This window comes from Anolis carolinensis, chromosome 3 (genome assembly GCF_035594765.1).
Source record: "Anolis carolinensis isolate JA03-04 chromosome 3, rAnoCar3.1.pri, whole genome shotgun sequence".
NCBI lineage: Eukaryota > Metazoa > Chordata > Lepidosauria > Squamata > Dactyloidae > Anolis > Anolis carolinensis.
The window spans coordinates 83,896,462-83,924,313 of record NC_085843.1 but is presented as its reverse complement, the minus strand read 5'-3'; the positions used below and the strand labels follow the sequence as shown (position 1 = coordinate 83,924,313).

The 27,852-nt window shown below is 39.0% G+C and overlaps 1 protein-coding gene across 2 annotated transcripts in view; it reads right to left on the bottom strand.

The window, feature by feature from the left end:
* Positions 1 to 21,163, bottom strand: part of ndp (norrin cystine knot growth factor NDP) — a 35,895-nt gene extending 14,732 nt beyond the window's left edge. Inside the window, exons 1-2 of one of the 2 annotated variants that reach the window (XM_008107431.3) lie at positions 20,244 to 21,162; positions 19,352 to 19,474 (exon numbers count right to left, since the gene is read on the bottom strand). The gene's annotated coding sequence lies outside the window, so the exon portion shown is untranslated. Of the gene's footprint in view, positions 1 to 19,351; positions 19,475 to 20,243 lie in introns of both variants that reach the window. The other variant, XM_003218936.4, reaches the window with a different exon arrangement.
* Between the last annotated feature and the right edge of the window lie 6,689 nt (positions 21,164 to 27,852).

Sequence of the window (27,852 nt, the reverse complement as noted above, 5' to 3'; positions counted from 1 at the left end):
CCACATTGTGTGATCAGTGCAAATATGGCCATAAGGAACTCTGGGGTCAAAGAGATATTAAAAGGAATATATCATTTCCTATCATTAACATGCTCCTCTCCCCCCAGTAATGGGATTTCCTCAGAAATACATTAAGCCTTTTCCATTAAACTAGTGTTTATCCACCAATTGGCAATCACAAAATTTATTTATTTATTTGCGATATTTATATACTGCCCTTCTCAACTCCGAAGGGGACTCAGGGCGGTTCACAGTGTTGGCCACAATTCAATGCCCTCGATAAAAAACAGCATAAAACATCAAAGTTGACCCTCCCCTAATAAAACATTAAAAATTATTAAACTCATCACATAAAATAATATCATTTATCACACAAAGACATAGCCGTTGTCCTGGGCCATTGCACTTTCAACTTTAACTTTAACTTTAAATATTCCACAGTACTTTTGCCATGAAAACTACATGGATCAGTACAACCAGAGAAATGTCAGTATACCATCGGAAGATAGGACTCCCAGGTCGGAAGATGGTCAAAATGCTACTGGGGAGGATCAGAGGACTAGTCCAACTAGCCCCAGATGTGATGACGCAGTTAGCTCAAAGCTGAAAGGAAGGCTAACGGCCAACGATGCTGGAGGTGAATGACAAATCCGATGTTCTAAAGATCAACACACTATAAGAACCTGGAATGTAAGATCTATAAGCCAGGGAAAACTGGACATGGTTATTGGTGAGATGTCGAGATTAAGGATAGACATTCTGGGAGTCAGTGAACTGAAATGGACTGGAATGGGCCACTTCAGAAAAGATGACCACCAGATCTACTACTGCAGACAAGAGGAACACCGAAGAAATGGAGTAGCCTTCATAGTTAATAATAAAGTTGTGAAAGCAGTGATTGGATACAACCCAAAAAATGACAGAATGATCTCAATTCGAGTTCAAGGCAAGCCGTTTTACATCACAGTGATCCAAATATACGCCCCAACCACAGCTGCTGAAGAAGCAGAATTAGATAAGTTCTGTAAGGATATGCAGCACCTACTGGATAACACACCAAAAAGAGACATTCTCATCACAGGAGATTGGAATGCTAATATGGGCAGTCAAATGATATCTGGGTTCACAGGCAAGCATGATCTGGGACAACCAAACAACGCAGGACGTAGGCTGATAGAATTTTGCCAGGAAAACTCATTGTGCATAACAAACACTCTCTTCCAACAACCTAAAAAATTGCTTTATACATGGACTTCACCAGATGGTCAACACCGAAATCAGATTGACTACATCCTTTGCAGCAAAGGTGGCGGACATCCATCCAGTCGGTGAAAACAAGACCTGGAGCTGACTGGAGTTCAAATCACAAACTTCTTATTGCAAAATTTAGAATCAGACTAAAGAGAATGGAGAAAATACACAGACCAATTAGATATGATCTCACAAATATTCCTAGTGAATATGCAGTAGGGATGAAAATAGATTTCAGGGACCAGATTTAATAAATAGAGTCCCAGAAGAACTATGGACAGAAGTCCACAACATTGTTCAGGGGGCAGCAACAAAGTAAGTCCCAAAGAAAAAGAAAACCCAGAAGGCAAGATGGTTGTCTGCTGAGACACTACAAGTAGCCCAAGAAAGAAGGAAGGTGAAAGGAAACAGCAATAGGGGGAGATATGCCCAACTAAACACACAATTCCAGAGGTTAGACAAAGAACTATTTTTAAACAAGAAATACATGGAAGTGGAAGAAGACAATAGAATAGGAAGGACGAGAGACCTCTTCCAGAAAATCAGAAGCATTGGAGGCAAATTTCAGGCAAAAATGGGCATGATCAAAAACAAAGATGGCAGGGACCTAACAGAAGCTGAAGAGATCAAGCAAGGGTGGTGAGAATATACAGAAGATCTGTATAGGAAGGATAATAATATAGAGGATAGCTTTGATGGTGTGGTGAGTGAATTAGAACCAGATATCCTGAGGAGTGAGATTGAATGGGCCTTAAGAAGCATTGCTAATAACAAGGCAGCAGGAGACAACGGGATCCCAGCTAAGTTGTTAAAATCTTGGAAGGTGGTGCTGTCAGGGTGATGCATGCCATATGCCAACAAATATGGAAAACATAAGATTGGCCATCAGATTGGAAAAAATCAATTTTTATCTCCATACCAAAAAAGGGAAATGCTAAAGAATGCTCAAACTTCTGTACAGTGGCACTTATTTCCCATGCCAGTAAGGTAATGCTCAAGATCCTGCAAGGCAGACTCCAGCAATACATGGAGCGAGAGCTGCCAGATGTCTAAGCTGGGTTCAGAAAAGGCAGAGGAACAAGAGACCAAATTGCCAATATCCGCTGGATAATGGAGGAAGCCAGGGAGTTTCAGAAAAAACACATCTACTTCTGCTTTATTGACTATTCTAAAGCCTTCGACTGTGTGGATCATAATAAACTGTGGCATGTTCTTGGTGGTATGGGGATACCAAGTCACCTTGTCTGTCTCCTGAGAAATCTGTATAAAGACCAAGTAGCCACAGTAAGAACAGATCATATAACAACAGACTGGTTCAAGATTGGGAAAGGAGTACGGCAGGGCTGTATACTTTCACCCTCCCTATTCAACTTGTACGCAGAACACATCATGCAACGTGCGGGGCTTGACGATTCCAAGTGCGGAGTTAAAATTGCTGGAAGAAACATTAACAACCTTAGGTATGCAGATGATACCACTCTGATGGCTGAAAGTGAGGAAGAACTGAGGAGCCTTATCACCAAAGTGAAAGAAGAAAGTGCAAAAGCTGGGTTGCAGTTAAACATCAAGAAAACCAAGATCATGGCAACTACACCTATTGATAACTGGCAAATAGGAGAAAATGTGAAGGCAGTGACAGTCTTTATATTTCTAGGTGCAAAGATCACTGCAGATGCAGACTGCAGTCAGGAAATCAGAAGACGTTTACTTCTTGGGAGGAGAGCAATGGCCAACCTTAATAAAACAGTGAAGAGCAGAGACATCACACTGGCAACGAAGGTCCGCATAGTCAAAGCAATGGTATTCTCCATAGTAACATATGGTTGCGAGAGCTGGACCATAAGGAAGGCTGAGTGGAGGAAGATAGACGCTTTCGAACTCTGGTGCTGGAGGAAAACCTGAGAGTGCCTTGGACCGCAAGAAAATCCAACCAGTCCATCCTCCAGGAAATAATGCTCAGCTGCTCACTGGAGGGAAGGATACTAGAGGCAAAGATGAAGTATTTTGGCCACATCATGAGAAGACAAGAAAGCTTGGAAAAGATCATGATGCTGAGGGAAATGGAAGGAAAAAGGAAGAGAGGCCGACCAAGGGCGAGATGGATGGACGGTATCCTTGAAGTGACTGGCTTGACCTTGAAGGAACTGGGGGCGGCTATGGCCGCCAGGAAGCTCTGGCATGGATTGGTCCATGAGGTCACGAAGAGTCGGAAACAACTATGTGACTGAGCAGCAGCAAAGGTCAGGAGGGAGGGACCCAACCTGATCTCACTTGGGAAGAAGTTCCAGGACCTCCCCGGAAGATCTTAATCTATGAACTGGTTAACAGAGGGTGATACATTCGGACAGGTAAGTTGGACTGGAGCTGCTTAAGGCTTTATAGGCTAAAGCCAGCACTTTGAATCATGCTCGGTAGCTAATAGGCAGCTAGTGGAGTTGCCGCAACAGGCAACTCCAAAATGAGAGAGTTAATGCAAAATAAATTGGAAGGAAAAACACGTATCATTATAAAAAGACATTTTTCACTACTTGAAGGAGCACCTTTTCCAAATGCATACATTATTATTATTATTATTATTATTATTATTATTATTATTATTATTATTATTATGTTTATGTTTATTTATACCCCGCTTTATCTCTCCCGAAGGAGATTCAAAGCATATGAATAACTTCTAAAAGGCTTCTAAAATACAAAGTACTTCTGACTAAGGGCAAAGTGCAGCAATGTTTCTGATGAATAAGGTTTTTCAGAAAGCATTCCATCCATTTCACATACAATCTCTTGTGGGTTTTGTGCACAGTCATCACATTTATATCATCCCTCCAGGCAAAATTCCCACACATTCCCAAAAATTCCCGAACTTATAGATTATTAGTATGACAAAAAATATGGAAGAATGCTGGAGTACATTATTACAACTGCTAGACTACTTTGTGCACGAAGTGGAAAGTTACAGCCATTCTATCTCAAGAAGATTGATGCTGAAAATGTGTGACCCGGCAGAAATGGGAAAATGGGTGACACTAATCAAAAATAAATCATTAACTGTAAGCAAGCCTGGCAACCATTCATTGTATTTTTAAGAAACTACTGGGAGAAATTATCACTATTTGAATTTAAAGAATAGTAGTTGCATATAAATAAAATAATAATGATGCTAAGTAGAAAAATTGAGAAAGTAGGATATGGGTTTAATAAATGCCATCAACTGGATAATTGGAAATTATGTCTTATTTTCCTTCATATTTTTTGTATTTTAGATTTTAGCCAAAATGACTGAACTGAAGCTATCATAATTTGGACAAATAATGAGATGAAATAACTTAGGAAAAATTATAATATTTAGTAAAGTAAAAGATATGGTTAGAAAATAGTAAGACCAGGTGATCTTGCATTTACAGAACTGGAGCAGGGCTGTTGATGACATGACATATTTTATAGAAGTGTGTTTTAATATGTGTATTTGTGGTGTTTTTGCTGTCCTTGTGTGTTTTAATTGTTCTGTAACCCACCTCAAGCCATGAGGAGAGGCGGGTAAGAAATAAAATTATTATTATTATTATCGTCATAATCTTAAGAATCCTCTCATTCATAGGGTCACTATAAGTTGAAGATGACTTGACAGAAGTTAACAACAAATCTGGATACCATCTGGAGCCTTCTTTGGAAGAATGAAGGGATATAATTATAGTGAAAGAATAACTATATTAAAATAATATCTATTATGATTACTGCCATTTATTGTTTTACTGCCAAGAAAGAGGAGAGGCACTTATGACATTTCCCTGCCTCAACTGCCAAAATAACTTGACTCTGTGTTGACATTTTGGACAGGGAAGACACTAGTTGATCTGCTTTAGACAACAAAATGCTTTGGGCTGGCCTTGGAAAAGGTTTGGTGTGAATTACACACGTCTTTTCATTGCTGTGTGGTGAGAAAAAAAGAACTTGGTCACTTTTGCCCTTTGTCTGCTGTAAATAAACATTACTGCTATGGGTTTGTCTGCCTACCCCCTCCCTTCATGTTTCCTTATTTAAGTATTTCTGCCTTACTGATGACTGGGCAGACAATAATGCGAGTGCATTTGAAACTCTTGCTCGACATTGTCATCCAACTTTAAAATGCCCGTTGAAGTCATAAAACAGCTGTGATCAACTCAGAGGGAAACTGGTGAAAAAAGAGAAATGAAGCAGCTTAGAAAATATTCAGAGGGATCACATCCCACAACCCAACACATGTATGAAGATCAAATTCAACATGTGTGGCTAAGAAGCTGCTCCATGTAAATTAGCACTGAAGTCAATGAAACACATTTGCATCTGTTGCAGTTCTGGCCCACAATTTACACGTTAATCCAATATTATATAAACAACATTTGGCACAAGAGCAAGTATGGTTTTGGACAAGCTGTCCAAATGTTCAGGGTGGGTCTGCTCACTTTTTGCTCCTCTATTTTCTGTGCCGGCCCCATTCTGACTGATGAGGAGCTCTACAAAGACAGAATCCACCTGTCATATTCTTCAGTGTGGCCCTGTAATTTTGTGGGGAAGTTGAAGGCATTGTAATTTCCTTGAGAGTCACTTTACTTGGATTGGGTGTAAAATTTATTATCACTTTAGGTTTTTTCCTAAGAAAGGAGAATAGCTTAAAATAGACTTAACCTAAAAATAAAAACTAGGTAGACATGGTCATGGCCTTTTTATAAAAGCGCAATAATCTCTGCAATTTTGTTTTTTATATTCACTGGAGTCAAAAAGAGAAAAGATTTCTGAATAACCAGAAATCTGAATGTATTTTAATGGTCAACACAAGAGGAGTGGGCACAGAGCTGTGAGTGGTTTGGTACCTTGCAATTTGTTATCTTTCTGTTTAAGGTTATGTGAGGGTTCATCCGGCTGGAGCAGCGTTCTTTCGTCCCTGGCTGCAGGGGAGCAGCCAGAACAACATGACAGGCCTGGAGCAAGGGTCCAGCAGGCGCTGGTAGGGAAGGGTTGCAAGGGGGAGAAAGGCCACATAATAATTAAAATAATGTTTAAATATACCCCCGTTTCCCCGCGAAACAGCGAGTCCACGAAAAGTAAACCGTGAAGTAGCGGGGGAACACTGTACTGCTCTATCTCCCTGAAGGGACTTCAGGGCGGTTTCCAACATAGGCAAAACATTCAATTACCATAGATAAACACCCTCCATGCAGAAAAGTGGTGATGTGTAATGAGACTACAAGGAAGCAAAGAATAACCATTTACATTGGCTGGGAAAAGAATGAAAAAGGGGACAGGCTTTCCACAGGATCAATGAGATTGAGCCTAAGAGTTCCTATTCCATCCATGGAACATATTTATGTGAGTCCTGTCTGTGCTGCCACAGAAAATGAAGACACCTTCCCCTCAAGCATCATTACACCAATGGCACACTATCCCTAAAAATCCACATTCATAAGGCATGTTTGGGAAACACAAAACTTTGGGATTAAAATCCTGGCTTGACATGCCTCTGGAAAAGGTTATTTTTCTGGAATACATGTTCAAGAATTTCTCAGCTCATACTGACTAGGGATTCTGGCAACTGATTTTCTACCTGGTATGCTTTGGGAATTCTAGTTGGAAAAATTATTTCTTTTCAAAGCTTTATATTAAGCCAGGAAAGGGCCTAAATATACCCTTGCCTTAACTGCACACAGAGAATGTTGGAAATTGAAACCATGATAAGCAAGCTGTCTCCGGTGAAGGAGGAACTTACAGATTTCCCTCTTCGCAGACAGACTTCTCTGGGTTCTTTCAGAGAGATGTCCTCAGTATCTTATGGTTCAAAGGCTGTTGGGGCTGCACCGTACATTTTTTTAAAGTGGAGACATAGTTATTTTCAAGTCTTTTAGGCATTATTATTATTATTTAAAAAGTCATGATTTAGAAACTAAATTTTCAAGCCAAATGTTTTTTGGTCCACCAGTGGAAGTGCCATCATCTATATGACATAACCCCCATTGAAGGATAGGAGCTTTGCAATGGTTAGAGTTGTAATCAGGATAGGCAGACCCAAGCACTCTAATAATAGAATCACCCATGAGAGGAGATGCAAAACACCAGACTAAATTGGAAGATTTTTTTTTAAAAAAAAGAGCAATAGTTGAGTTCAAGTTTGCAAAAATGGAAGGGATCTCCTCCTTACTCCAACTCACTCTGCAGACTACCCTATCCCCACATTCATTTGACACTTCTGTTACCTCCCATGAAGTCTAACCCTCCCTTCAGAATCTGAGTGTTGAGCTGGCAACAATGCTTTAGGAATGCAGTCTAAAAATAGTGGTGTGTAGGTATCATTGCTTTGCATGTCTAGAGGGCAAATATAGAAAAATCACAGGTATATATTGATACATGTGAGTAGACATGAAACTGACAGTAAGGTAAGATCCTTTTTAGGACCAACTAAGATAAAAAAGCAAGGAGACCATATTCCATTTCCTCAGAACACTATTAGAATCTGGATTTAAGAATTCCAATAAATTTGAAAACTTTCTTTCTACGTCCTACATTCTGACATTTGAATGCTAATGAATATATGAGCCAACTCTCTGTGGTAAGTATTTTTAACAGACCAAGGTAACTACATAAATTCTGATAAGATTTGATAAATATAAAATTTAACTATTAAGGGAAGAAATCGTAAAATAGGATGAAGATGAATTTCTATTATCTAAAGATTGGATATAATTTTGGTGTGGGGAATCAAATGCCCTTTGTATTGTGGCTGCTCCTACCTCACCTGTACTTCCATGGGGTCTTCCCCTAGATCTAAAATCTATTCTGTTAATTTAACTATGAAGCTTCTGTTCACTTTTCTTTAGGCTTGTCCATCTGTCTCATCAAGAACACCTGCACTTTAAGAAACATTTTCATTAATAGAATGTGAAGTGAGAGTATGAAAATCAGTTTAGGCAATAATACAGTATGACCGTCATATCAGCAGGAGGGTATGTTCTCAGATTTCACGTGGGTACAGAAAACCATGCAAAATAACAAACCCTATTGAAATGAAGGACCTCCAACCCAAGAATACCATAGAATCATGTTAGGGGGGAGGGCAAAAAAAGCACCTAGGACCTCATTACATTGTCTTATACTCTGTCTCTGAGTCTTTTGCATGCAATTACCAATGGTTCTGTTCACATGACATTTGTCCTCTTTCATCAGCAACCCATTGGAAACCATCTGCAAAAGATCTCAGACACAAGGTAATTGAGCACGGAATTGAAATTGTGTTTTTACCTCAGAGAAATTCAGAGGTCTAACTTTTTCTTTGTGATTCTACATCCCATATCTATCTCATCAGTTGTGTCATGACATCTCCTTGAGGGTGGATTTGGGGGCGATTCTGCTGACTCTGGGGATTTTTCATGATAGAAGCAGGCATCATTTCTCTTTTGGTGATTGACAGAGAAAGACATCCAAAAAGGCTGTTTAGTAATTAATAATTTTCTTTTATTTCTTTTAAGTTTTTAAATTTATTTATTTTTATTTATTTACAGTATTTATATTCCGCCCTTCTCACCCCGAAGGGGACTCAGGGCGGATCACATTATAACACACATAGGGCAAACATTCAATGCCCATAAACACATCAAACAGAGACTGAGAGACACACACGCAGAGGCAAGTTAACTTCCTTCTGAGGGGATGTTCGATTCTGGCCACAGGGGGAGCAGCTGCTTCATCATCCACACTGACGGCACTTCCTCATACCAGGTCGTAAATTAGTTAATCTTGCCTCCCCACTTTTTTATTAGTGGTACCTTATCTCCTACTTGATAGATGCAACTATCTTTCGGGTTGCTAGGTCAGCAACGAGCAGGGGCTATTTTTTTTTTTTAATTGACGGGTGCTCACCCCGCCACGGGCTGGCCTCGAACTCATGACCTCATGGTCAGAGTGATTTAAGGCAGCTGCTCAACAGCTGCGCCACAGCCCGGCCCCAAATCCTGAATATGTGTGATTTTTGAGATTTCTAGTACTGCATAACTGCACAGATGAAAGATCTTCCAAAATCTCATGATAATGCTACTTTGAGACTTCCAGGCTACATAACCATGCAATATTTACCCAAAGAACTTTTTTTAAAATCAAAGGAGTGTCATCAGGGAACATCAAACGGATTGGGAGGAGCAACCCACCTATGGTGCAATGAGTCAAGGCATACTATTTTCAAAACATAGAAATCAGGTATGATTTGTACACATCCCGTGTGTATAGAGTATTCATCCAGCCTTTATAAACAACAAGGTAAATACAGATGTAGTGTTTCTCAATGTGAATGTGATGAGGCCCTTAGAAAGGATACATTTTGTCCATCATGATGTTGCTGTATAATTGATGACTCTATGATGTTAAATGTATTGATTGGGCCTGGTCCCCATGTGAGCCACACCGAGTCCCTGCTGGGGGAGATGGAGGTGGCATACCAATATAAAATTATTATTATTATCATCATCATCATCATCATGGATGAATGAAATGGCAGATACAAGTCCCATAGATATGAAGTCATACTGTATGCACATCGTAAATTGTCATTTGTAGACTGAAACTAAAGAAGAATGGGAAGAAAAATAATCCTAACTATGCTTTTTATGCTTTTAAATTCTGTTCAGCTCTCACCAGAGCCTTAGTGCAAAAGCAATTAGACTAGTCTAATTCATTTTTTAAACTTTTTGGAAATTATTGGACAGCAGTAGTCCTAGACACTAAACAGCAACTGATTGTTATTAATTTATTACCTCTAGAGCAGAGTTTCTCAAATTGTGTTCCTACAGATGTTCTGGATTTCAGCTCCCACAATTCCAAACAGCTAGTAAGCTGGCTGGGATTTCTGGGAGCTGAAGTCCAAAACACTTGGAGTAACACAGTTTGAGAAACACTGCTCTAGGGAAACAATATTATGTTCCCATTTTAGGACATCACTTGGAAATTTCATGAAATGGCACAAATAACCCAAAAAAAGTTTTAAAACCCCTTTGCATTGCATTGTGTACCCTGCCTGAAGTTAAGCCTTTTACATATTAATAGTAAAATTGTTTGAATACACTTGTAACTTCTTTGAAGGCTGGTCCTAGGAAAGCAGAGATCAAAGACCTACAAATATCAATTTATTTATTTTACCAAGGGAAACTGTATCCTTTCTCAGCTCCCATTCAGTCTGAGTCTCAATGCTATGGCAAAGATGTACATGTCACTGTCATGGTATGTTTAACCTTTGCCAAATCAGGAGTATTAACTCCAATCCTAAACTTGCAGGTCCTAAAGGGCAACATAACCCTTTCCACCTTCAACAATGCCAAGCCAAAGTGGATTAAAGCCTGGTTATAATAAGCATGAAAACCTTATCAGCAGCAGACTCCCTGACAATGATTGTTGTTGTTGAGGATGAGGTGGTGTTGGCAGAGGTTTTTTTTGGTGGTCACTAAAATAATATTGATCTAGCTAAATTCCTGGTGGCTCAGACATCCCCTTGGTATCAGCTGGCCAGAGTGTTTGATGGACAAATGGTGAGAACATTCAGGGGAAAGAATACACTGTCTGCCATTTATAAAGTAGCTGCACAATGAAATTCCAGCACACGGAACGAGAGGCGGTGGAGCTTGGAGGTGGTATTGCCAATGCTACCCGAATTCTATTCTGAATTAGATTATGTGAAGGGGGGAAAAACAGAGAGAGAATATATAGACAACCAGCTGCTCCAAGGCTTACTCCAACCTTGCTTTTATTGTTCTGCTAAGTTAGAGGTGGGGCATCAGAAGGATTCCATGCATACCGTCACTGAGAAATTTTAATATGTTCCACACTGACACATATAAAAAGGAAATAACAGCTGATCATAAGTCAGACCAGGCAACAGCATCCCTCTCTCCCTTCTTCCCTCTTTCTCCCATGCGAGAGCAGAACTGCAGGTCCTTATTGCACTCCACATCCTAGTCTGCAGAGACCCGAGACATCTAGCTCATATAATCTGAGCAACGTTTCTAGGAAATTGAATGTGGACACTACAAACACCATGGACTGCAATCCACAAAGGCATTACTCAGAGATAATGAGTTGCAATGACAAGGCTTTGAAAAACATCCTTTCCCCAGTTCTCATATTACAAAATCAAGTCAATGTCAGAGACAGCAATTGCTGGAGAACTGCTATTGTAGAATACTTTCTCTTTGCATGATCCTGTGGAACTCACAGCCAGAAATTTTTTCCTAGATCAAGAGGCTTTGAAAAGCAACAAGAGTGTTATATAGGAAGTATGAATGCAAAACTTTATATCAGTGGTTCTCAGCATTCCTAATACCGCGACCCTTTAATACAGTTCCCCAACCATAAAATTATTTTTGTTGCTACTTCATAACTGTAATTTTGCTACTGTTATGAATCGTAATGTAAATATCTGATATGAAGGATGTATCTTCATTGTTACAAATTGAAGAAAATTAAAGCATAGTGATCAATCACAAAAACAATATGTAATTATGTATTGTGAAATAATTATTTCTAATTACAAATAAATGAAATTTTCTCTGGAAGCATGATGTAGCATGGGTAATAGCCTTAATATAACAACAGTAAACTACATTGCTACATTTTGTGACAGTATGTGTAAAAGGGCAATAGCAGTGCGAGAATTGAAATTTCTTCTCTCTCACCAGATCAGAAATTATTGGGGCAGTCAGGTACTCTTTCTTACTCAGTTTCTAGAAAATGTGGTCTCATTTACACTAACCAGCAGCCAGCAGGTGATTCCCGTGTCCAGCAAATAGCTTCAAATACACCCCAGGTTTGGATCTCAACTTCACAGGAAGTATCCAGGGTGCTGAATAAGTTTTGGAGACTAGGCTTGCTACTTTGGATAGTTTTTTCAAAGTTTAGACTGAATCTGGGAGTGAAGTCAACAGTCATGCATGGATGGATCTTCATCTCTCTCTTCATTTGTCCATATAGTCCTGCTTCCCTTGTTTCTCACTTTTAGATTGGAATAGAATAGTCTTATGAAAATGGCTTTATACCTGGTCAGAGTCAGAGCTTGGAAAGATTACTTTCTGCACAGCAACTCTCATAATGCCCCACAGCTGGCAAGCTAAGCCAACCAGGGGATTCTGGAAGTTGTCCAAAGAAGCAATGCTTACAGTGTTCAAACTGTCAGTCAACCAATGCTTTGACAGGACTCTTCAGAAAGAAACTGTCTTAACCATCTGATATTTTAACTGAAGAAGCTTAAGGATGAATTTCAGACTTTTGAATGTGTATTCTAACATAGAGAAAAGCTCCCTTCTCCCAATTTAATCATAAGCCATGGGAGAAGAAAGTAATGGGTCCTTGATTCCTTCCATTGAGAGCTGAAATGATCTAGCTAAATGGGATGACCAAATCTTCAAGGAAGTGTGCTAAATTGAGCCCTAAAAATATCAGACATCTATTTCCTTTGAGCCATTTCAGAAAGAATAAATTTTGCCAGTAATCTAGTCAAACATATTTGGGAGAAAGCTATGCAGAACACATGAAAGGCATTTCCAAGTGCATGTTGTGCTTGTAATAGTCTATTTATTTATTTATTTATTTCAATATTTGTATCCCACCCTTCTCACCCAACAGGGGACTCAGGGCGGCTTACAATAAAACACACATATATAAAAATATAAAATACAGTGCAAATATGTTTAAAGATGTTTGAATGATAAAGGATGGGGAGAGAGCAATTGGCTCTCCCTGTGCATGTACCTAGAAGTACAGGGATCGTTGAAGAGTTTTTAAGGAATTTTTCCCCTCTCAAGAGCCAGCATGATATAGAGATTTCAGCTTTGGACTATGACTTTGAGGACCGGGATTCAAATCCTCACTCAGTCATGGAAACCCACTGAACAAAGTCACATTCTCTCAGCCTCAGAGGAAGGCACAGGCAACCCTCCTCTGAACAAATCTTGCCAAGACAATCCCATGATAGGCTTGCCTTAGGGTTGCCATAAGTCAGAAATGCCTTCAAAATGCACAACAACCAACCTCTCAAGACTGGTAAAAGGTAATTAAGATTGTTTGTGCATACTTAATTAATTTTACAAAGCAGTAACAATATTGAATGCAGTGAAGAATAAAAATACCCACCAACCAAAGCACTTAATATACCATTAAGGCATGGTAAGGCAATTTAAAAAAATATTTAAAGCATGTCTATGTCAAGGAAAGGGGAAATGTATAAGACCCAAAATTGGGCAACCCTAACCATAAAAACAGCTTCAAGACCCCTGTTTTGCTGCCTGTGTTGTGTGCAACTGCAGAATGACAAGCTCTGTAGTTTCCCCTACTCTACAATTTGATTTTTGCATGGGATTACAAATTGAGAGTTAAGGAAAAAGTAGTCTTATTGCCCTTTCCTGAAAATTGCAGACATTTTGCTGCTAACAGCAAATGGCACTCCTTCCTATATGTACACATTGTCCAAGTTCAAGTGTAAATTTTCCAAGTATATCTAGAAGAAAAGAAGGAAAGAATTCAACTGCAAATTAAATAACTATTTGCTGCTCTTTTATGATATCTCAAATCTCAGTCTACTTGTCCCAGAAATGCTCACAGGTCTTTCCAAGTATCTTAACATTTGTGTAGGTTCATGTAGCTTTTATGAGTTGTTTGTTTGGCCCAGTGGGTGGAAAAACCCTGAGGAAGAAGTTGAATTTTCTGGATGGGTTTAGAAGGAAAGAGAGAAATGGCAAAGAGTAGCAGCTACCGGGCCCTCTTCACTTTGAGCAAGGTATTTTCCATTGAACATTCAGGGGAGAACAAACAGGTAAATTCTTTGTCATATATTTTTTGTATTGAATTTGCTTTTATTCTGCCTTTTTTTTTCTTTTTTTTATTTAAGACTTTATGCTTGGCTAAGAAGTTACCACAAAGTGGCACTAGAGGACTTAGTAAATTCCTGGAGACGATACCTCCAGGGCAACTCTATGGTGTGCTGAGATCAGAAGTCAGGCATTAATGGCATTTGGTCATATGTATGGTTTCAGCCAGCAGCGAATTGGCAGGGAACATATTCTCTGCAGATGCAAGGGTCTATGTCTTTGAACAATATTCAATTATAGTTGGTCCCATCGAGCCCAGAAAGAGATACATTTACATACTTGGGAATAGGCAACAAGACGAGCACATTGCTAATATTTTGGGACTACATGAGGAAATCCTTTCTCTTTCTCACTTTCACACACTAAGATATAAGAGCTGGAAAGAGAAACTTACATGGACCAAAGCCTCCATGTTCACTAAAGAAGGATACTTCCTGTCTTTCAGGAACAACAGAAGACTCCTTTCTCAATGTCTTCAGGCTATGTATAAGATTAATAGGATTCTGAGTGATAATAGAATAGCTGATGAAATCAAGGTAAATGATTACATGCTTGATCATACGGAAGTATAAATATTCAATAGTATTCCTGTACCTTCATATTACGTAAGGAGAAGTCAAGGGTGGGGGTTCATGGGTGGGAATGGGGAGGTGGCGAGACTGGGGAAAAATACTTATATTTTGATTGTGGAATATCAAGATTGTATGTTTCTGTGTGTGTGCATGCATGTGTGTGTGTGTGTGTGTGTATACACAAACACACACACATACACACATATATTCCACAATAAAATAATAATAATAAATTTTAAAATGTCTACAGGAAAATCATTCCCCTGTCAGACACATTTGCATCCCACTTCAAATGATATGAAACAAAACATGAACATCTTTAGTGCTCAGTGCCTCTCAAGTCCTGAGGAATTCTCCATCCAGCAGAAAGACTGATCTAAAGAGAGCAGATGAAGAGGAGTTGCTTTTCGCTGTTTCCTCATAGTCTTTGCTTATAGGAGCAGAGTTCTGAAGGGTGGCCAGCAAGTCGACTTGAGCACACTGAGCGTATGCTTTGAGAGCCAGGCAGCTGTCCTCACCCTGACAATGTGCAAATTGTATTGCATTAGAAGCAGGCAGCTTGGATAGCTTTGTATTAGCACTCCAACATGGTGGTTATACTACCTGAAGTCAGAGTAGCCTTTGATTCAATCTTTCAAGGGGAGATGTACAAGTGATTCTGATTAAAAACTCTGCACCAGGAAGTCAGTGTGATGTGGATTTCTGAAAGAGTTATGGAAATGCGCATATTCATTTACTAAGTCTTTAATTCTGTTGCTGATATTTGTAGGGGCAGCCAGATAAGGAGTCTGAGAAGTAGTCAAACATTCACATACAAAGAAAAATTGGCCCAATTATTTTTCTGGTCTCCAAGATTTCAGGTACAAAACAGCCCTGCTATGCTCTTGTTTTGGAGATGTCCTCACAGCATTTCCACACTGCACTATCTTTTGAGTCTTTCAACAATAATGGTTAGAAACATGCTTTTGAAAGACAAAAGAAACAAATAAGCACTGAGATTGACAGACTGTTGAATTGTTCGTTCTGAATTCCCTGCCAACTGTAACAATCTAGCATCCATACCATTCTGCTTTATAAATCTTTTGAATCACTAAAGCTAACAGCCTCTACGAGATACTTTGACTAATGTTTCCTACAAGAATATGTGTGCCCCCCCCCAAAAAAAATCCACTGAATGGTGCTTATACTAGTTTAAGAGAATTCTGTATCCCCAGCCCTCTCACTAGACGTATTCTTTAAAATCTCACATAGTTTGTTCAGCAAAGGCAGCTAACACCATGATGCATCTGTGAAGCTGCCTAGATATAGAGGGGGGTGCAGCCAGTTTCAGCCAATGTGATAACTCAGAGGAAAGACTCTGTGAATGAGAAGTGAGGCTTACAACGAATATGATTAGATTTGTTGTAGAGAATCTGGGGCTTCCTATAGCTGTATATCTATCTGTTAATATGATATTTATAATTGTTTATATTTAAATAAAACAGCTATATGATGTGTAGTATGACCCACTTAAATGTGGGGATATGTTTCCAGGTTTCGTGTAGATATGTCAAATATTGGATAAAAGAGAAGCCTATTGAAATGAAGGACTTCTGTTCCAGTAATACCAGAGTCACCCAAGGACCTAGAAAATGCCTAAAGATAACATATTTTGTCAGATACACATAAATGAACCTGAGGATATTAGCAACATAGATAAAGAGGTCATACTGTAGTTCATTTGATATACAATAAGCCATTTGGGGCAAAAATTACAATTTGTATGGAGTTAATATGCAGTTGAAAATAAAACAATAAGAACCTATGGCCCTGTAAGAACTAATCAATTCATTATATTATAAGTTTACAGTCTGCTCCATTCATGCATAAAATATTACCCAGAATTTCAGATATACAAACACAGTAAACATAGTTGGATATGGAATTATAGACAGTTGAGGTCAGGGGAAAATGTATGCACAAGTACTGACAGCTGTGTGTTTGATTGAGTAGTCTAATGTTTCCCAAATCTCATGCCGTAATAAATGTGTAAGACTTCAAGACCTATCACTTTCCGACACACCACTGTCAATACTTTCCATTTTTTGGAATACATTGTTACATTTGTTGTATCAGATTAAAATTATCTCTTCTTTGGAAATTAGCAAAACTAGTTCTTAAGCACAATAGCTCAGTGATGGGGCAAATGTATTAATGGTTTGATTTGTACATCTGTAGGTAGGTTAAAAAAGAAGACAAATTGAGTGAGCTGTTGTCACTCCATGTGCAGACAATACCGGGCTAGATGAACAAATTGTTTAATCCATCATAAGACAGCTTTTTAGGGCAGGGGGGTATCTCCACTGCATTAGCACTTTGAGTCCCTCCTCTTGAGCTCTTTGGACTACATAAAGAGTTGGTCCTATACTTGCCTACTATAATGCAAGCCCCATAAAATTCTATAGTTATTCCTGGCTAAACTTGTATAAGATTGCAGCCCTTGCTGTTCTACAGCCTGTGAACTTGAGGAAATGCACATGTCCCTTCTGTCTAAATACATGGATGGTAATAGGAGCAATTGTACCCTGTTTCCCCGAAAATAAGACATCCCCAAAAAATAAGACCTAGCAGAAGTTTTGCTGAATTGCTAAATATAAGGCCTCCCCCGAAAGTAAGACCTAGCAAAATTTTTGTTTGGAAACATGCCCAGTACCTGCCAAAAAGAACACCAGAGCATGCAGGATTGGTAAATGTACATATCAGTTGTACATGGAAATAATGGTAGTAACAAGAAATTCTTGATAGGATTCAGTTTGTCTGGTTATGTTGGTTTGTGATGACAACTACTGTACAGTATATAATAAATGTTCATTTTTTGTTCAACAATAAATGTGAATTCTTCTTCATAGAAAAATAAGACATCCCCTGAAAATAAGACCTAGAACATATTTGGGAGCAAAAATTAATATAAGACACTGTCTTATTTTCGGGGAAACACGGTAACTAACCTCTGTAATGACATGTCCCATTTGAGGGAAGGCTTTGTCTGCATGGGTTCTAGATGAAGCTATGAAAGAGAAGGGCAGGGAAGTCTTGGCCTCTAGGCAACACCCAGAAGCCCCAGTCAGAATGGTTAATACTAAGGGACATTTTGGCAGTTGTAGTCCCAAAAACACCTGAAAGGGCAATACTTCTCCAGCTGTATTGTGCAATTCCCATATCCACAGGACTGGTAGCCGTAGTTTCAATTATCTATATCCAGCAAAATATGTCATCTCTAAACAAAATAGGTCATCTCTAGACAAAATATGTCATCTTACAGACCTATGATATTATTGGGCTGGAAGTCCTTAATTTCAATGGACTTTTGTATTAACTGTGGTGTTGCGTATACACACAAAGTCCAGGAATGTATCTCCAATGGACACAGGCTTTGAACTGTATACTTTTATATAAATTTTGCATGCCATCTTTCCTGATAATATCATTCATCTAACAGAATCAATAGGTAGCAATCACAAAGATCCTGCAACATAAAAACAAAGGGGGACATCCTATGAAAATGATCCTTCAGCTGTCCTCAACTTGCAGATATGAAGCATCTTTTCTAAGGCCATTTTAGAATAATACAACTCATTTCAGTTTGCCTTGCTAGGGCTCAAAGACATCTAATATTTCAAATAAGACTAGAAGGATGTCATCTCTGAAATAATCTTTTATCTTTCCTTCAGAAAAAAAAATGTTGGAAGAGTTTGCTTCCTAAAGCAAGACTATTTTCTTTTTTTCTAATACTTCTATCTCTAAAATTCAGGTACAGCCTATAAAGAATAGTTTAACACCAATATTCTTATCCTATAAGGTATTACATTTAAAAGTTTATCACTAGCTAGACTCTGTCATTTACTTCAATATCTAGTGGCACGAAGTGTCTTTAATCATGTTTTCTTTAAGGATTAATCCAAGACTTTGATATATACGTTCCTCTATCACTTCTCACACTGGTACATTTACATTACAATTCTATTATTCAATCCAGCCTTTAATCAATTTTGCTGTTTATTGACTGTCATTTTTATGGTTTTGGAATTACCTAAACCATTAAGGAGCCCCCAGTGGTGCAGTGGGTTAAACTGCTGAGCGGTTTGAATCCGGGGAGCAGGGTGAGCTCCCACTGTTAGCCCAAGCTTCTGCCAACCTAGCAGTTTGAAAACATGCAAATGTGAGTAGAGCAATAGGTACCACTGTGGCGGGAAGGTAACAGTGCTCCATGCAGTCATGCTGGCCACATGACTTTAGAGTTGTCTACAGACAACGCTGGCTTTTCGACTTAGAAATGAAGATGAGCACCAACCCCAGAGATGGGCACGACTAGACTTAATGTCAGGGGAAAACCTTTACCTTTACCCTATTATCTAAAGTACTGTTTCTCTCCTTTTCCTTTGTGAAACAAGTAATTGAGTAAGTATGTGCATGCACACATGTGTGTTCCAAATTGCCAATCAACTCATGACAATCCCAAGAATTTAATAGAATTCTCTTAGATAAGGAATATGTGTCTAAGAAAATAAGAAAGAAATAGTTTTGGAAGTCGCTTCTTCTGAAATATGGACACAGAGACACACATATACAACAAGATAAAATAACTTTTTTCAATAGGTAGCACTCAAGGCCTGGCACCTTATTTCTGAATGTAATTCTCTGCCTGAGCATCTCTCGGTGTCATCTGCCCAACAGACATCCCAATGGCATTATCGGCTGTACTGGAGGGGTGAGCCGGCTGCTCAATATATCTCCTCTGTTCTGCAGCCAAAACAAACACAGTAGATTTCCTCACCATTTTTAACCAATCAAACACACATTAAATCCCCCCTAATCCATAATCAGTGCTGTGCAGTCCAGTCCATGGCTCAACTTCCCAGGAGTTTGGATAAAAGCTAAAGTTTTAAAAAGGGAAGGGGGGAGGGAAAGCGGAGAGCTCCAACCAAACCTAAGAGTATTCCCTGAAAATCATGACACACATGGCTGGAAATAAATGTTGCCTATTGTTTCAAATTATTCTAAGCACTTCAATAGATGGCCTAACAGGGGATAGCATATATAAGTTATAATGAAAGTAAACATATCCATTTTAAATCTCCACTTTGCCTGTGTTCATACTGTCCCACTGCAATGAGACAAAGGCAGTGATGGAGATGCCCATAGCTCCCTTTTAAATCCATATAATGTTTCAGCATTTCTCTGTTCTATTTCAGCTTCTGGTACAAATGAGAGACAGTGAAAAGCCACAAACAAAAAGCCACCAGATAAGACATAAAAGTACAATCATTTTAAAGACGGTGATGTTGTTGGTTTCCAATTGAAAGCCCATTGGCATCATCTTGAGAAGGTACACACTTAAAGATTGGCTGGCAATAAAAAGGTGCAGGCAGTAAATCTTTAAACCTAGAATGCATTAACAGTAAAAAAGAAACTGTTTAAAGAAAATGGGGCAGTCAAAGAAACCAATTGTTCTCATTTAGGATCTGGATTATTGTGGGTTCTGTACAAAAACCCTTGCATGCTTGCTTACCTTTGCAAAATGTGCTGCTCGTCCTTCCCTCTTCTGGACTCCTAAAGCAAGAGCTAAAAAGAGGTCTTGTTACTTCCAAATGCTTTTGTTCTTCTGTCCCCCGTCACATGGCTTGCCTTTTATATTTGCAACACACAAAAGTTAGGGCTGTTGTTTAAGAGAGAGTGAAAGAGAGACAGAGAGGGAGGGAGAATGTCAAATGGAAAAGTGCCATTGCAGTCATATATCAATCAGGCTCGCAGCGGCAGCAGCTCACAAGCAAATGGGAATTCCACAGAAACGCAAAGCTCTTGTTATCTGAGAAATCACTAAACACCACCAGTCGAGCTCCCTTCTGCAGGGACTTCTCATTGGAGAGCTGAAACCCTGGATGCAAATACACAGAGATTCAGGATGTCTCCTTTTTATGGCAAGCAAGGCTCCAGCATTCAGGTCCAAATTCAATTCTGCCACAAATAAAAAGGGATTTCAGGCCAGATAACTGGACCACCATAGGGCAGCCTCATTCAAGCTCCTGCTAACCATGTGAAATGTCAAAGGAAAAAGGGGATAAGCCTATCTCTCTATCTCTGGCACAGCTTCTTTCACACAGGCATTATTCACATTTATGGGACAAGTCAGGTTTTGTCTAAAGAACGACTGGGGTGATTTTCACTGGATTTATGGCTTGGATTCTAAATGTGAGGTGCCCTGACTTACTACAGTTCATCAGACAAGATATATGATGTTGCCCCATCATCAAACCTGAATGAATAGCTGTGCATTTTCAAGTTACCTAAATGCTTCTCCCTGCCAGTTTGAATGTTCGTTTTATTAAAATCAAAACAACAAAGTTGATTCACTGGAATTAATGTCTGTTTGTCTATGCAAACATTTTGTTTCTAATATTTTCCCTCATCTGCACTCTCTCTATTAAATATAGAAGCATTAATTATTTTCTCTTTTCTTGCTTAAATATTATTATACAAAATTACCAAGATCTATTTTCAATGCTAATGAAATTGAAATGTAGAAAATGTCCCAGATACAGCAAATCTTTTAATTTACATTTATTTATCCACCAGTGTGTTTGAGTACCGTGTGTGTATTTCTTGCCCCTTCGCTTTCTTTTCAGTACAACTCTATGAGGTAGGTCAGGCAGGGGGGGGGGGGGGGGAGTGACTGGCTGAGACATCGGCCAAGAAGTTACGTTCAGAAAAATTTGCTGTTGGTAAGAACTGCTTGATGGTGGAATACTCTGCTACTTCAGATGTTGGTGGAGTCCCTTCTTGGAAGATATAAATAACGGCTGGATGGCCATTTGTCAGGAGTGCTTTGATTGTGTATTTCTGCATAGTAGGGGGTTGGACTGGATGGCCCTGGGGATCTCTTCCAACCTGATCATCTTTGATTATATGGCTTAGTTGGGATCTAAAACATGTATGCCTGTATGTCTATGCAACTTCTGAGATTGTGAAGGAATTATAAAATCATGCTCTTTACTCCCACTTGTCAAATCACAGATAGGATAGTCTTTGTTTTACTGTCTCAGTCTATTCACTTCCCCCAGCATAGTAGAGGATCAATGATACCCCACAAATGACAACAAAGCAATATAGTGAATTAAAAGCAAAAATTTGGGCTCGAGGCTAAAGAACAAGGAGGAAATCTTTCAATTCACAAGTACTATATGAGTAGAAAGTTGGACTCCTAACCAGACAGACATCCTGAGTCAATGCCATCATAAGCCCCTTTAGAGCTGGACAGCCTGGGTGTTGTTAATATCGAAGCCTCTTATGTGGTAAAAGATCAAAAGACAGATGGAAATGATGCTATAAAAATAGACTCCTCTGAAAGGGGAATGGCGTGTAGATGAGTAAGCATGGTGCACACAACAAAGGAAACATATTTTGGCTTGATCTGTACAGTCTGATTTGCCTGGAAGGGAAGCAAGTGGGCTACTCCAGCGTTAGTATGAGAGACTGAGCCGTTTATTCCACTCAAGGAGGTCTTTGCGAAATGTTTAGTACATTGTTTTGCCTTTCTTTTGGACCCCAGTTCCCAGAATCCTGCAGACAGAATGCTGATTTGAAGAATCTGCAAGTTGTATTCTTCCCAAAACTGTAAGATCTTTTAGTTACAAATCTGAGATCTCTCTCCCTCTTTCCATTTCATTGGAGGCTTATTAATTCTACCCAAATATTAAGTAGAATTTCCTGATGGTTAAAAGTGTTTGCAAATGAAATGGACTACTGGATGGCGATCTCTCAGGAATACATTTTTCTATACCATTCCAATTAATCCTCTGCTGCCCCATTTACTTAGCTGCTTTTAATATGTTCCAATTTCTCTCTCCTCCTCTCATTTTCCTCCTTTAACCTCAACTTGCTTCAATTGCTGCAAACTGAACTCAAAGTGCAAATTAGCTTTCACTCAATCAACACAACAGGAGGGAAGGGGCAGAGTCCTTCCCTCCTGTTGGGTTTTTTCCAGGCCTTCCTAAATTCAGTACATAAACTCCAAGATTCCTTTGAGTAAAACAGCAGCTTTCTGTGTTCTTCCCTATTACTAATTTTTGCTTTCGTGTTGCCTGGCCAAAATCTTTTGATCACAGTCTGATGTTGCTTGGCCACAGTGCATCCCAGTTTTCATTTGCAAAATGTTGGCAGGTATAACCCTTGAAGTCTTCCAACTCTGATCTTATGATTCCAGAAGTGAAGATGAGTAAGAGATGCTACCCAGAACCATATCCATTTGGCTCTGCATTCAATGCAGCATGTGTGGAAGTGCAATATACATAATTCACAATCTAAGAGAAGGGATCATGACAATTGGAAGCAACTTAGTGTTCAACATTGAAATGTAGCCAGATTTTCTTTAGATGTACACCAGAGTACAAAGCAAGTATAATCTGGATAAACAGTCATTTGGGCTAGAGTAATAGAATCAAAGCAATAGGCAATTATGACAAGCAGAGCCAATGACAGCATTTACTCCTACTTTTCTGTTGTGTCTGAGCTTTGCTAAAATCCTTAGAGTAGAAATGGAAGGTGAATTAATTTCCCAGGAAAAATGTATTTTTGTAAATTATTCCTACTTTAATGCAATTGATTTACAGGTGGCAAAGACAGGTATTAGACTATGAGTCAACTCCATTATTGACATTTTTGGGTTCTCCATATAAGCGTGGCCATCAGGACTTTCCAGATGAGTCCCCACATTTCAATATTTATCATGACACCACAGATTAAATTGTGCCAAATTGAATGGAATTGTCTTGCAAGAACATGTACCAAGATTAGTCATGTACCAAGACTAATTTTCATGTTAACTAAGATTTCCTTTTTCATTCTTAGCATCTAGGGTTGTTGCCAACTCAAAGTATAGCTGCTGCATAACAATAGGAAGAAGGAGGAGGAGGAGGAGGAGGAGGAGGAGGAGGAGGAGGAGGAGGAGGAGGAGAAGAAGAAGAAGGAATGACAATCAAAAAAAGGAGGAAAAATCACACTGCCAGTAAATAAAGTTAAATTTCCATGTGCATCCAAGTCACCTGTCAATGTATGGTGACTCCATTAATTTCCTAGGGTTTTCCTAGGGAGGCAATACTTGCTTTCCTTTTACATTTATTTTATTTATTTATTTACAGTATTTATATTCTGCCCTTCTCACCCTGAAGGGCAGATTACAATGCACATATACATGGGAAACATTCAATGCCATTAGACATATGACATATATAGACAGACACAGAAGCAATTTAACATTTTCCAGCTTCTGGCTTCATGAGGGTATGCTTGATTCCAGCCACAGGGGGAGTTGCCGCTTCACCATCCACTTGTGAAATATAGCCTGCAGCACCAGGTATTCATTGGTGGTCTCCAATCCAAGTATTAACCAGGACTGACCCTGCCTGTCTTCCAAGATCAGACAGGATCCGGGTGTTAGGAGTACTTAGTAGTCTCGTCCATTTGTATGGAATCGCTGTCCATTTCTGTTTGTCCCTTTTGGATAGCCCCATTTCCATCTGCCGCATCTGGAAACGGGTGCCTATCCAAGCGTGCCACACCCCCTGCGCCCGACACTCAGCTATATGCCCTGAAAGCCAGGGCCTGCCTGCCAGCCGGGCCTACAAGCATCAAGCAGTCGGTGCTCAGCTGTAGGACCTGCAAGCCAGGGCCTGCCAGTTGGGCCTACAAGAGTTGAGTGATCGGTGCTCGGCTGTAGGCCCTGCCAGCACACTGAAAATCAGCCAGCCAAACAGCTACCATTTCCACTTTTTTCCGTTTTATTGATATTTCCGTTCCAGAAGGAGGGTGCCGTTTCATGCATTCCAAATAAACGGCACAAAACAAAAACACAAATTAAACAAATTAGACAAATTATGGGCCCATGACTAGTGTTTAAACCCCTAATAAAGTTAAATATACAGTAGAGTATATTGCTGTCTCAATGCCCTAGACAAGATGCCAATTTTAAAAATATTAAATATATTGATAAAATATTACCTTCAAGATGTGACAGGCATTTCAGTGCATTAAGACATGTGTCAAGAAATTAACAACCACTGTAAGAATTCTTGCCTGCTGTGTAAGATTGAGGCAATAGACTTGTTCCACAATTTGAGCAAAATGCATAAACTAATTCTGCATAAACCTACCCCCTTTTCCTTTGCAGTGCAAAGCCCAAACAGAAAGTGCAAATACGGAAGGGCTATTTTCACGGATGTTGCTCTAGGGTTGATGGGGCAGATAATAAAACAAGTCCTGCCGAATAAAAATTCTTTCCAGAAATGAAAAATGTTGGTCTGTAGATTTCTAACATTTCAATGATTTCAAGATTTCAGAGAAGCATTTAGAAATACAGTTTAAGCCATCCAAAAAAAGAGATTTGCAAAGTTCTTCTCGGCAGTGGCCCCCCGGCTCTGGAACTCTCTCCCTAAGGAGATTAGGTTAGCTCCTTCCCTGCCCATTTTCCACCGGGAATTGAAAACATGGTTGTTCCAGAGCGTGTTTGAATGAATAGGCCCAATAGAGTTGTCATCAGAATACTTCTTTATGTTTTAAAAGTGTATGGCACTTTATCACTGTTACTCATTTCCATGATACAGCACTTTATGAAACCTGTCCCCGCTGGTTTGCTTTTAATTACTCTGATTTTATCTGCTTGGATTTTAATGTATTGTCCATTATTTTATTTTGTGTATCATTGAATGTTTTAAGTTTTTGTCAAATACGTTGTGTTGTTGTTTCGGGCTTGTCCCTGTTGTGAGCCGCCCCAAGTCCCTTCGGGGAGATGGGCGGGATATAAAAATAAAGATTATTATTATTATTATTATTATTATTATTATTATTATTATTATTATTATTATCAAGCAATACAAATACAGCAAATAGAAGAGTTCTGTCTCTTCAAGAAAATAGCAAGGAAAGTTAATGAAATATAAAAAATATAGACATCTGATTTCCAACTTTCCTCATTACAATAATATAGACAATATAGGTGTGTAAAATGCCAAAAATCCACTTCATTTTGAAATATGAAATTTGTATAGCTCTCTATCAGCATCAGAGAACTGATTTTAAGCACTCCAAAACCTATAGTTTTAACTAAGCCATCAAAAGCAGGAGGAAAAAATACCCTAAGCCTTGGCTTTTATAATTTCTATAAAGGGAACTAATACATTTTCCTCCCAGAAAAAGGAAATAATTTTGTAAAATTATAATTGAACCAAATATATTTTAATATAGCAAAGGAAAGGTAGAGGTTGGTACTTGGTAGTACTAGAACTGACACAAAATATTTCTAATATGGCAAAGGAAAGGAACAGATTGGTTGGTAGAATTATCAATTGGCCCCACAATACTTTTAAGATGGCACTATTGCTTTATGCCAGGTAAGGGATGATTTTTTCCTCCCTCAAAAAGAAAATAAAGAAAGAACTTTATTTTTAATTAAATAAATCCAAAGGGGGGGATCTAATTAGTTTCCAAATCAAAAATGAATCCTCAGTAAATGGAAAAAAGCCCCAAAATTAATCCTTAGTAAATGGGAAAACCCCATACACATAAAGACAATGATCCCAAATAGATCCTAAGTTGTGACTGGCAGTGGCAGATTGCTGGCTGCTGCTAGGCTAAATAAAATGATCCTAAAGGGATCCTAAGCTATGGCTGGTAGATGACTGCTACTGCTAGGCTAAAAAGCTGACTATGGCTGCAAAAGTATTGGAGAACAGACCAAAAATGAGCTCCTGATAGCTCGATCTCCCTCTCAGAATGGTGAGAAAGACAACAATTTAGGAGAAACATAAGCAGTTGGGGCTCTGCCTGCTCTCTTCCCCTCTCCCTCAGCCATAATAGGCTGAGGAGAGCATGTGACAGAGCAATCCATATTAATTATATAATAATATGCGTCTCCCAGGAGAGTTGGCTTGCGCTTCAAAAACATGCTGACTCATGGAGACTTACGAAAATAAACGAACTTCTTCCAAAAGTTTTGGAAATGTGAGTTTCGATTAATCTAAGCTTGACAGGGTGAGGGGGGACGGCTCTGGATTTGTAAGTCGTATCATAAGTACGAATTTTGCCAAAATACTTACAATTTACAAATACGTCTGAATTTTTGCAAAACTCTAAGAACCTTATCACATTTGGAAATACTCAATTTCTGTGAGTGTCTGAGAATAATTTTGAACGAGTCCCATCACATGACATTTGCCCATCCCATCAGTATTTTGTCTGAATCTGTCTGCAAAGTGTCGCAGAAAGTGATTATGTGCAGACAGAATTCTAACCGTGTTTTTTGAAATGCTATGGATTCTTCTGTTGCTGAAGCGTTGTTTTTGTGTGTGATAGGAAAATCTGTATACATCCCATCAATAATGATGATTTTCAATATCTCACTTTGTAAAATGCTAGAATTTTGGGACTGGGGAAAATTTTCATTTGGTGGGGCAGAATTTTTATGGGGTGGAATACCCTCTTTGCTCCCAACTCAAATAGCTGCACTCATAGCTGACTGCTTTATTGATCTAAAAAAAACCACACAAACCAAACATCTATTTTTTAATTTATTTATTTTGACAATAAACACCATGCTGTCAGAATGTGTAAATTATCCCGCATTTCCATAAGTGCTAACAGAATCAATGTCTAAGGATTAACTACAGGTTCACTGTAATTGAGGTGTGGTAGCAGAGTGCTGAGTGCAGAGTGTTGCATATAAGTTTGTAGTAATCCTGTGTTGATTTGATGAAGGCTGGAGGTTGGTGGGTGAAGATAGTTTGTACATACTGTGTTAGTATATCAACTATTTGTACTATTACTGCAACTTAAGAAAGAAAAGCCTTCTGGTTGGAATGAACAGCTTTGTGTCTGTGTGTTGTTTTTGTTCCTGAGGAGACTACTTCACTGCAAGAAGGTATTTGGTTCCCTAACAGGAGTGAAGAGTCCCTTCTGCTATACAACACTTCTGGGATACTTGCTTTACCTCTCAGTTCTGTTACTCTAGAGGAGACCCAAGGCACCATTCTTAAGAACCGCCATCCCTCCACCTTACTGAAATAATACAACATGGGTGAATCTGCCATATCCCATCCCAGGTGATTTTAAGTACTTTCTCCCATTTCCAG